Here is a 12,761-nt window from a genome sequence, read left to right as displayed (position 1 = left end):
CAATGTTGTCAGCATGCTTTAAATGACAATATTCAGATCCATTATAGAAATTATACCCCATAAATCATACTATCCAACATAGAAAAGTGGGATAGGAGGCTGAGCCAAGCCAGTGCCAAGTCTACAATACTCCTACTCGAGATGACTATCCCTTTCACCATCTGGCATCATGAGAACTTGAAGATACACCAAAAAGGCAGACATTTTTTCCTTCAATGGATGGCTGAAAACGTGTCATGTTGACGATACAGAACGGTGAGTGAAAACCATCCGGCTGCACATTTTAGACGCAAGTCATGATTTTAACTTTGACAAGTTTAGGGCCACAGATGTTTTCTTAATACTTATTTCTTCTGACACAGTAAAACATTACTTCGCTAACTCTCAAATGAGTCAGAGATATGATCAACAGTTTCGTATTTCTTCAACTTCTGTGACGCTTCATATAATCAAAGGACATATAATCAGAAGTTGGAATGAGCGCCCTATAAAGTACAAAACGGTCACATCGACTGTAACGTGATCATTCATTCACTCCAAATCTAAAACACACTTTCAAGGGAAATTGAGACATATGAATATGGCAAAACTCATTGCATAAAAGAATCACGCTAACTAAATTACATTTCCCACGTGCAAGAAAGCCAATCATCAAACAGGTGAGAAAGAAACACCATTTGGAAACCATATCATGAGTGATTTCTCTGGAGTAAATCGCTTACGTTGAAGTGTATCAAACAATTCACTGTCATATTGACTCATTGTCTCTGTTTGAGAGGTGGAAGCCATCCTAAAACCATTAGGATCTGTTTTCATAAACAACCAAACCAAAGGCAATTCCTGCTTAGAAATTGGCTGTGAAATGTACTTTAAAAAAAAACCCTCAAAACTGTCTAATGTTCCGGGATTTAAGGAAATGTGCTAGAGCTTTCCAATGGAGCAGAACCCAAAATTGCTACCACATTGCAGTGTTTAACCCTAAATGTCCTGCTTGTGGTGGTACAACTGATATAGTGGTACCAATTACCCACAGAGAGAACCACAGACTGAAAGGAAGATGGTGACACTGCTCCTAATGGATAAAATGCCCTGGAAACACATGACTTAGGTATAGTACATTAGGATGTAGTAATTGCAGTGATGGAGGGGCAGATGAGTCCATCTCCTCTCTTTCTCTGTATCCCTATAGCAGATCCTGAGCTCTGTACTAAGGGATAGCAGGAACACATACAATAGGCCAGAGCACCCTCTTGACTGGCATGGCCACCACCCATTCTCTGCTGCCCTCTCTCTGATTCTCATCCTGACTTTATTAACGCTTAACCGCTGACATTTTAATATAATCCATCCAAACCTTTTAGAGAGCTTGTCTTACGGTTCATATAAACAGTTTTGCTAGTCGCTGGGCTTTAAAACCCCTAGAGTCTAGTGACGGTATGTTAATCTAAGTAACCTGATAAATAAAAAATCCCATCAGAATCTGTCAGTTTGAAACCCTCTAGAGTCTAAGCCCTGTCAAAGCCGGGGTAGGGGTTCTACTAAGATAACATATGGAATTGATTTAAGATGGTCATACCAAGGATCATTTAATTATTTTCTGAAACATTTTAAGACCACTTAAGGTATCCAAAAAGATATTTAAAAAATATTTGATGAAACATTGAATTTGGCATTACTGCTATTAGCCCATAACTCACTGAATAAAAGATTCACTAAATGGAAAAGATTGTCCCCCCCAAAAAAATCTAAAGAAAGTTTGTTCTGAAGTGTCTGTTCTATAGCTGAGAGATATAAGAAAGATCAGGAAACTTTTTCTTTCTCCATATATACTTCCATACATTTTTTTACTGGTACCTATGACCTTGAGACGAGTCTTGTTAGAGCAAAACAAACGACATGTACTGTACGTGTTCGTAACAGATTCACCTTTCCACAGAGTGGTCATATTAGTCCCGTGAGGCTTGTAGGGTGGTAGAGCAAAAACGGAGAACACCATTGTGTTCATGAGAGTCTCGTCTTTCCACAGAGGGGTTAGTGAGTAGACCGATTGTCAGGATGTCTCATGGTCTGACAAACACCGCTTTAGTTCTGCCATCGGCGGATGCAGTGGATTGAGATGCACCCCATGCAACAACAAAAATACAGAAAGCTACAGCTTAAACAGACAGATTTTGATGGAAATTGTAGGAGAAAGGGTTAAGCTAGAGATATCCTTTTTATTTTATTTTTTTTACATATGCTGTGCTCTGGGTCTTCCATTCCAGTGGCGGTCCTCATGAGAGCCAGTTTCCGTATTGACTGACCATGTCTTAAAGTAAAGTTCTCTTTGCTTATTTGAGCTGTTCTTAACATAATATGGACTTCGTCTTTACCCCCCCCCCCCCATTTAAATTAAAACATGTTAATTGAAATGCATTGCAGGTGACTACCTCATGAAGCTGCCTGAGAGAATGTCAAGTGTGTGCAAAGCTGTCAAAGGCAAAGGGTGGCTATTTGAAGAATCTCAAATATAAAATACCACTGATTTGTTTAACACTTTTTTGGTTATTACATGATTCCATATGTGTTATTTCATAGTTTTGATGTCTTCACTATTATTCTACAATGTAGAAAATAGTAAAAATAAAGAAAAATCCTTGAATTAGTAGGTGTTCTAAAACATTTGTATATTTTTGGTTTCCTGAACCACCAACGGCTTAGACTCTTAAGAATTAGAAGTCACAAACAATGTAGGCTTCCTGAATCCAAAACTGTTACTTGGGCAAGTTTAGAAATAGGAATAAATATCTGCCTTTTGTCACCTGCCCTGTATATACAGTAAACTGGTGGTGGATGATCAAGGAAGTGTTCGAGAGAACAGTAGGAGTGCTGATCTAGGATCTGTCAATATAATCTTATTCATTAGTATCTAAAAGGCAAAACTGATCCTAGATCAGCACTCTTACTCTGAGACGCTTTGTGGATATGAGCCCAGGTCTCATCTGATTGGTATTAATGGCTCATTACCACTGACCACAGCATAACAGCCACTCAGCTGTGGCCACAGCAGTCAAGTGTTTGATCTGTGCCATATGCTTCACTGTGGGTTAGACACAGTGCTGCCTCTGAGAGTTCAACAAACTCCATAATGTAACTAGAACAAGAATTACTGTATACATTTGCAGCTACTCTGGTAGAGGATGGTAATTCAAAGTGAACACCATAATTTATTGTGAGGGCTTAAACTTTTCAACTTTGGTCTTGGAGAATAAATACATGTGCTCATTCTAACAAATTTTGTCTGAACAACTTTGTTCAGAAAATGACTAAACAGAATGGGCATCCGTTTGAAAATATAGTGAAATTAAATGAATCAGAGAGCGGGGCTGAGAATCTAACTAATTAGATAATAACATGTTTTCCAGTTTGTTTATCTGGGGGCGACGTCAGATCGAAGAATAAATGTTTTTCCATTTCAGCCTGCTAAGGAGCACAATCTATGGCAGAGGAGCAGGGGTCAAAGCTTCCTTACTGAGCTGTTTGGAATTTAATAGGGAAGCAAAACCCAGCTCCTCTTGGTAATAGGCAATCTATGGCAGAGGAGCAGGGGTCAAAGCTTCCTTACTGAGCGTTTGGAATTAAATAGGGAAGCAAAACCCAGCTCCTCTTGGTAATAGGCAATCTATGGCAGAGGAGCAGGGGTCAAAGCTTCCTTACTGAGCGTTTGGAATTAAATAGGGAAGCAAAACCCAGCTCCTCTTGGTAATAGGCAATCTATGGCAGAGGAGCAGGGGTCAAAGCTTACATACTGAGCTGTTTGGAATTAAATAGGGAAGCAAAACCCAGCTCCTCTTGGTAATAGGCAATTCTGCAATTCCAACCTTCTTTTGGAGGAGGAGATGGAATCTATTACAAACTAATCTACTCCAACATGTTCTGGTTCACACAAGGGTGTCACGTAAAAAGCTTCCCAGCGTGAAATAGTTCTGATCGTTCTGATTGTGTTCTAAAATGTAAATGTTCCCAGTTCAATAATTGCATAATTTTTTGTGGATGTCCGAGCTCATGCGGATGTTTCTCTCTCACCCTCCCTCAACCTCAAAACACTGTTCTGTCTACATGCGCATTTGCTTCACACATCTGCATATCAAATTATGGCCAGGAGTATTGACTCTGATCAATCAGAAGCTCGTTGGGGCGTAAGGTCAGCATATAAATTCCCGGACTTATGTGTCGAAGTGCTGAGGGTTGATGTGAGGAGAGATTTTTTTGCAATTGCAAAGACTTGGGTGCTACGTTTTCGATTGCCAGTGCATATATGTTTTTTAGTTAATTAGTTAGCTATACAAACAAGTTAAAACTGCACACCTCTGAGAAGATGCCATCTTTACCAGTTTATAGCTAATTATGCTAGTTAGCTAGCCAAATGAAGGGCGAGGGGGTGTGAGAGAAACATCTGCATGAGCTCAGCCATCCACACAGACACACGTGCAAATTATTGACTGGGAACATTTTCACGCTGTGAAAATCTTTACAACATGATGTCACAATCACAACACAATCAGAACGATTGGGAACTATTTCACGCTGGGAAGATTTTTGACATGACACAGGGCACAGGGAGGGCATCGGGACACAGCAGGAGGGGCCTCCCTTCATTACGCTGGGGCTCACGTTCCACCTGTCTTTCTCCAGAAGAGGGACAGGCACGCCAGCAGGGGGGCGCCCCAGAAGTCTTTATTGAACGATACCTGATTAAGCAAGCTATTGTCTCTGAGGATGTAGGCGGAATGAAGGGTACTACTCCACAGCCACTACCCACTGTTGTTTCCAGTATTTATTTATGCAAAGTCGCATTAACATAGGAACCTCATTTACATAAGAAATTCATTAATATAGAAATTTATTTTTGAAGGGGGCCTTAAATGAGACATGGCACCATAGAGAATGCCCATATGCTAATCTGGATACAGGCATGGAGCTCTATCATACAGCATGCCCATATGCTAATCTGGATACAGACATGGAGCTCCATCATACAGAATGCCCATATGCTAATCTGGATACAGACATGGAGCTCCATCATACAGAATGCCCATATGCTAATCTGGATACAGACATGGAGCTCCATCATACAGAATGCCCATATGCTAATCTGGATATAGACATGGAGCACCATTTAACAGAATGCCCATATGCAAATCTGGATAAAGACATGGAGCTCCATCATACAGAATGCCCATATGCTAATCTGGATATAGACATGGAGCACCATTTAACAGAATGCCCATATGCAAATCTGGATATAGACATGGAGCTCCATCATACAGAATGCCCATATGCTAATCTGGATATAGACATGGAGCTCCATCATACAGAATGTCCATATGCTAATCTGGATATAGACATGGAACTCCAAACAGGGCCCAGTGCAAGACTGGCAGGACCACAGAGAGAAGCCAAGCAGTGTGATTGATCTTTCAGTGAGGGGTCCAGAATACGAACAGCTCTCTGGCTGGTTAGAAACACACACACAATCAGGGCAGGGGCCAGAAAGGCACCAAATTCCAGCAGGCAGCTGTGGGTGTCCAGGCTAGCTAACACACAGGGAAGCCAGCTGTGGTAGTTGGAGGAACGTTGTGTCTGTTTTAAGATGATAACATCAACATGCTGAAACTCTACATGGAACAAAGATAGTTTGATTACTTCTAGTTGAGTGACGGTTGCCGTTGCAGTGGTAGAGCATTCCTGACCTGATTGTTTCTTTGACTGGAATGAGGAGCCAATATGGAGAGAGCAAAAATAAGAAACGTACCTATGAGTCCCCTGGGAGAGGAGAAGTCTGTTTACCTTGCAATTCAGATGTGTGTGTGTGTGTGTGCGTGTGAGGTGTGTCTGTGTGTGTTTGACAGAGAGAGAGAGTGTTGAGTAATGAGAATAAGACAGAGTAAACCTTTGTGTGTGAACATGTTTTTAAACATGTGTTGTGGAGAGGAGTGTGCTGTAAATGTACAAGTCTGATGCCTTTTTGTCTTCACATAAACCAGATTAAAAAATCTTGCAATACTTTCAGAGGCCGGCCCCAACACCTGAAGTTCTATGGCCATAGATTAGTTGAGGACCGCACTAAAGGGGGTCCTATCCCCGCTTTCCGATGGGAGAAAAATAATATAGCATTTTCTTTGAGAACATTCCCACAATTTAGGCTCCCGAGTGGTGCAGCAGTCTAAGGCACTGCATCTTAGTGCAAGAGGTGTCACTACAGTCCCTGGTTCAAATCCAGGCTGGATCACATCTGGCCATGATTGGGAATCCCATAAGGCAGCGCACAATTGGCACAGTGTCGTCCGGGTTTGGCCGGGGTAGGCCGTCATTGAAAATAAGAATTAGTTCTTAACTGACTTGCCTAGTTAAATAAAATATTACATTTAAATTATTTAAAAAATCACAGTCTGTGTGCCTCACAGCCAGGGGAATACAGTAGGGTGAAGAGCGTTGACTCAGGTGAGACCAGACTGCTGTTCATGAATAATTGTAGCTAGCTGCTGGCAGACAACATCCCAAGATGACATTACATATTTCAATGGGCGGAAAACTTTAAAAAAATATCAGCTAGTGTTTACCTGCTCATCGCCAACAGGAGAGCATAAGCTTTTATAATTCAGGACCGTGCTGCACCACACACGTGATGGTTAGAGGTGTGATGTTTCATTGACTAATTCATACAAAAGTGACTTTTAAAACTCTTCACATTTCACTTCTATGCTCGCTTTGAGGACAATACAGTGCCACTGACCACTACCAAACCCTGCGGGCTCTCCTTCACTGCAGCCAACGTGAGCAAAACAATTAAACGTGTTAATCCTCGCAACGCTGCAGGCCCAGATGGCTTCCCCAGGCGTGTCCTCAGAGCATGCGCAGACCAGCTGGCTGGTGTGTTTACCGACATATTCAATCAATACTTATCCCAGTCTGCTGTCCCCACATGCTTCAAGAGGGCCAACATTGTTCCTGTTCCCAAGAAAGCTAAGGTAACTGAGCTAAATGACTACCGCCCTGTAGCACTCACTTCCGTCACCATGAAGTGCTTTGAGAGACTAGTCAAGGACCATATCACCTCCACCCTACCTGACACCCTAGACCCACTCCAATTTGTTAACCACCCCAATAGGTCCACAGACGACGCAATCGCAATCACACTGCCCTAACCCATCTGGACAAGAGGAATACCTATCTGAGAATGCTGTTCATAGACTACAGCTCAGCATTAACACCATAGTACCCTCCAAACTCGTCATCAAGCTCGAGACCCATGGTCTCGACCCCGCCCTGTGCAACTGGGTCCCGGATTTCCTGACGGGCCGCCCTGGTGAGGGTAGGTAACAACATCTCCACCCCGCTGATCCTCAACACTGGAGCCCTCTCCTGTACTCTGTTCACCCACGACTGCGTGGCCATACACACCTCCAACTCAATCATCAAGTTTGCAGATGACACTACAGTGGCAGGCTTGATTACCAACAACGACGAGACGGCCTACAGGGAGGAGCTGAGGGCCTTCGGAGTGTGGTATCAGGAAAATAACACTCAACATCAACAAAACAAAGGAGATGATTGTGGACTTCAGGAAACAGCAGAGGGAGCAGCCCCGTATCGACAGGACAGTAGTGGAGAGGGTAGTAAGTTTTAAGTTCCTCGGCGTATACATCACGGACAAACTGAAATGGTCCACCCACACAGACAGCGTGGTGAAGAAGGCGCAGCAGCACGTCTTCAACCTCAGGAGACTGAAGAAATTTGCCTGGTCACCAAAAACACAGATGTACAATCGAGAGCATCCTGTTGGGCTGTATCACCGCCCGATACGGCAACTGCTCCGCCCATAACAGTAATCCTCTCCAGAGGGTAGTGAGGTCTGCACAACGCATTACAGGGGGCAAACTACCTGCCCTCCAGGACACCTACACCACCCGATGTCACAGAAAGGCCATAAAGATCATCAAGGACAACAACAACCACCCGAGCCACTGTCTGTTCACACCGCTATCATCCAGAAGGCGAGGTCAGTACAGGTGCATCAAAGCAGGGACCGAGAGATTGAAAAACAGCTTCTATCTCAAGGCCATCAGACTGTTAAACAGCCATCACTAACATTGAGTGGCTGCTGCCAACATACTGACTCAACTCTAGCCACTTTAATAATGGAAAAATGCATGTAATAAATGTATCACTAGCCACTTTAAACAATGCCACTTCATATGTTTACATACCCTACATTACTTATCCCATATGTATATACTGTACTCTATACCATCCACTGCATCTTGCCTATGTCGTTCTATACCATCACTCATTCATATATTTTTTAATGTACATATTCTTATTCATTCCTTTACACTTGTGTGTATAAGGTAGTTGTTGTGAAATTGTTAGGTTAGATTACTCGTTGGATATTACTGCATTTTCGGAACTAGAAGCACAAGCATTTCGCTACACTCGCATTCACATCTGCTAACCATGTGTATGTGACAAATACAATTTGATTTGATATTGAAGACACAATGGTTGCTTTTATGATAATTTATACATTATACTACACCACTATGACAAAGAGCAGAAACCACACAAATGGAAGGAGTACTCTAAAATGAACGGACTCTCCAAGAAACTTGCAGCTGGACTGTGTCCAACATAGCCCAGAGTGCTGAATTTCCTACAGTCCACTTGAAGACGAAAACCCTCAGATTTACTGTAGGTGATGCCCTGACATTGTAAAACAAACATCTTTAAATCATATGTTCAGAGTTAATCCCAAAAAATTCAACTATTGTTTAAGGTGGAAACATTGACGGGGAGAGAGTGAGAGAGAGACTGTCAGACCTGGGCCCTGACAGTGAATCTCAGTAAGACAAAAAATAATGGTGTTCCAAAAAAGGTCTGGTTGCCAGGACCACAAATACAAATTCCATCTAGGGCACACAAAAAACTATACATACCTCGGCCTTAACATCAGTGCCACAGGTAACTTCCTCAAAGCTGTGAACGATCTGAGAGACAAGGCAAGAAGGGCCTTCTATGCCATCAAAAGGAACATAAAATTCAACATGCCAATTAGGATCTGGCTAAAAATACGTGAATCATTTATAGAACCCATTGCCCTTTATGGTTGTGAGGACTGGGGTCTGCTCACCAACCAATAATTCACAAAATGGGGCAAACCCCAAATTGAGACTCCGCATGCAGAATTCTGCAAAAATATCCCGTGTACAATGTAAAACATCAAATAATGCATGCAGAGTAGAATTAAATTATACAACCACCTAAAAGAAAGCGATTCCCAAACCTTCCATAACAAAACCATCATCTACAAAAAAATAAACCTGGAGAAGAGCCCTCTAAGCAGGCTGGTCCTGGGCTCTGTTCACAAACAGACCCCACAGAGCCCCAGGACAGCAACACAATTAGACCCAACCAAATGATGTGAAAACAAAAAGATAATTACTTGACACATTGAAAAGAATATAAAGAGAATATGAAGGAAAAAAAAGAGCAAACTAGAATACTATTTGGCCCTAAACAGAGAGTACACAGTGGCAGACCACTTTGACTGACGGAAAATGAAGGACATTTTTGACTATGGACAGACAGAAAAAGGCCACTGAAGGCAGACCTGGCTCTCAAGAGAAGACAGGCTATGTGTATGTAACGGATGTGAAATGGCTAGCTAGTTCGCGGTGTTCGCGCTAAATAGCGTTTCAATCGGTGACGTCACTTGCTCTGAGACCTTGAAGTGGTAGTTCCCCTTGCTCTGCAAGGGCCGCGGCTTTTGTGGAGCGATGGGTAACGATGCTTCGAGGGTGACTGTTGTTGATGTGTGCAGAGGGTCCCTGGTTCGTGCCCGGGTATGGGCGAGGGGACGGTCTAAAGTTATACTGTTACATGTACACTGCCCACAAAATTAGGTGGAAACTGAGCTGCACTTCCTAACCTCCTGCCAAATGTATGACCATATTAGAGACTCATATTTCCCTCAGATTACACCCACAAAGAATTCAAAAACAAATACATTTTGATAAACTCCCATTTCTATTGGGTGAAATACCACAGTGTGCAATCACAGCAGCAAGATTTGGGACCTGTTGCGACATGAAAAGGGCAACCAGTAAAGAACAAACACCATTGCAAATATAACCTATATTTATGTTGATTTATTTTCCCTTTTGTACTTTAACTACTCATTACAACACTGTATACAGACATATTACATTTGACATGTCTTTATTCTTTTGGAACAATTGTGAGTGAAATGTTTACTGTTCATTTCACTTTTGTTTATGATCTATTTCACTTTATTTGGCAATATAAACATATGTTTCCCATGCCAAAAGCCCCTTGAGAGAGAGACCCTTTCTTCTGACTTCAGTGGTAGATTTTCCTCAACAGCGCTACAATGTAACCATCAGGCTATTCACTGATTGGCTGATGCTCCTTTCTAGGGGAGCATGCATTGAATGTCAACCTTGCACTTGTGTTCTTTAAATTCATATGCCAACTTTTTAATGAAATGTCCCAGGTGCCTTCATGTTGCCTATACAGTGCATTTGGAAAGCATTCAGTCCCCTTGGCTATTTCCAGATTTAAGTATTTTTTTTCCTCATCAATCTACACACAATACTCTATAATGACAAAGGGAAAACTGTTTTTTAAATGTATTAAAAAGAAAAAAGAAATAGCTTATTTATATACAGTTGAAGTCGGAAGTTTACATACACCTTAGCCAAATACACTTAAACACAGTTTTTCCACAATTCCTGACATTTAATCCAAGTAAAAATTCCCTATCTTGGGTCAGTTAGGATCACTTCATTTTAAGAATGTCTAATGTCAGAATAATAGTAGAGAATGATTAATTTCAGCTTTTATTTCTTTCATCACATTCCCAGTGGGTCAGAAGTTTACATACACTCAATTAGTATTTGGTAGCATTGCCTATAAATTGTTTAACTTGGGTCAAACATTCCACAATAAGTTGCGTGAACTTTGGCCCATTCCTCCTGACAGAGCAGGTGTAACGAAGTCAGATTTGTAGACCTCCTTGCACGCACACGCTTTTTCAGGTCTGCCAAAACATGTTCTATAGGATTGAGGTCAGGGCTTTGTGATGGCCACTTGACTTACCTTGACTTTGTTATCCTTAAGCCATTTTGCCACAACTTTGGAAGTATGCTTGGGGTCATTGTCCATTTGGAATACCCATTTGCGACCAAGCTTTAACTGCCTGACTGATGTCTTGAGATGTGGATATATTGAAGCAACATAATTTTCCTACCTCATGATGCCATCTATTTTGTGAAGTGCACCAGTCCCTCCTGTAGCAAAGAGCCCCACAATATGATGCTGCCACCCCTGTACTTCACGGTTGGGATGGTGCGCTTCGGCTTGCAAGCCTCCCCCTTTTTCCTCCAAACATAACGATGGTCATTATGGCCAAACAGTTATATATTTTTTTCATCAGACTAGAGGACATATCTCCAAAAAGTACGATCTTTTCCCCATGTGCAGTTGCAAACCATAGTCTGGCTTTTTTATGGCGGTTTTGGAGCAGTGGCTTCTTCCTTGCTGAGCGGCCTTTCAGGTTATGTCGATGTAGGACTTGTTTTACTGTGGATATAGATACTTTTGTACCTGTTTCCTCCAGCATCTTCACAAGGTCCTTTGCTGTTGTTCTGGGATTAATTTGCACTTTTCGCACCAAAGTAAATTCATCTCTAGCAGACAGAACGTGTCTCCTTTCTGAGCAGTATGACGGCTGCGTGGTCCCATGGTGTTTTATACTTGCGTACTATTGTTGATACAGATGAACGTGGTACCTTCAGGCATCCGGAAATTGCTCCCAAGGATGAACCAGACTTGTGGAGGTCTACAATTTATTTTCTGAGGTCTAGGATGATTTCTATGGATTTTCCCATGATGTCAAGGAAAGAGGCACTGAGTTTGAAGGTAGGCCTTGAAATGTATCCACAGGTACACCTCCAATTGACTCAAATAGAGTTGTCTTACTCTCTACGTCTGTACCCAAACAATTCTAACTTCTACTTTTAAAAATCCATCTCTCCAGAAACAAGTCTCTCACTGTTGCCACTTACTGTAGACCACCCTCTGCCCCCAGCTGTGCCCTGGACACCATATATTGAATTGATTGCCCCCCATCTATCTTCAGAGCTCGTGCTGCTAGGTGACCTAAACTGTGACATGGTTAACACCCCGGCCATCCTACAATCTAAGCTTGATGTCCTCAATCTCACACAAATTATCAATTAACCCACCAGGTACAACCCCAAATCCTTAAACACGGGCACCCTCATAGATATCATCCTAACTAACTTGCCCTCCAAATACACCTCTGCTGTTTTCAACCAAGATCTCAGCAATCACTGCCTCATTGCCTGCATCCGTAATGGGTCTGCGGTCAAATGACCACCCCTCATCACTGTCAAACGCTCCCTAAAACACTTCAGCAAGCAGGCCTTTCAAATCGACCTGGCCCGGGTATCCTGGAAGGATATTGACCTAATCCAGTCAGTAGAGGATGCCTTGTTATTCTTTAAAAGTGCCTTCCTCACCATCTTAAATAAGCATGCCCCATTCAAAAAATGTAGAACCAGGAACAGATATAGCCCTTGGTTGTCTCCAGACCTGACTGCCCTTGACCAGCACAAAAACATCCTGTGGCGTTCTGCATTAGCATCGAACAGGCCCCGTGATATGTAACTTTTCAGGGA

General features: G+C 42.2%; 1 protein-coding gene across 1 annotated transcript in view; it reads right to left on the bottom strand.

Moving 5' to 3' along the window:
• Positions 1-12,761, bottom strand: part of LOC118375600 (5-hydroxytryptamine receptor 4-like) — a 149,922-nt gene that overhangs the window by 5,992 nt on the left and 131,169 nt on the right. The gene's annotated exons all lie outside the window — the stretch shown is intronic.

The sequence above is a fragment of the Oncorhynchus keta genome, chromosome 4, assembly GCF_023373465.1.
Source record: "Oncorhynchus keta strain PuntledgeMale-10-30-2019 chromosome 4, Oket_V2, whole genome shotgun sequence".
NCBI lineage: Eukaryota > Metazoa > Chordata > Actinopteri > Salmoniformes > Salmonidae > Oncorhynchus > Oncorhynchus keta.
The sequence above is the reverse complement of the archived record's forward strand: the minus strand, read 5'-3'. Positions and strand labels throughout refer to the sequence as shown.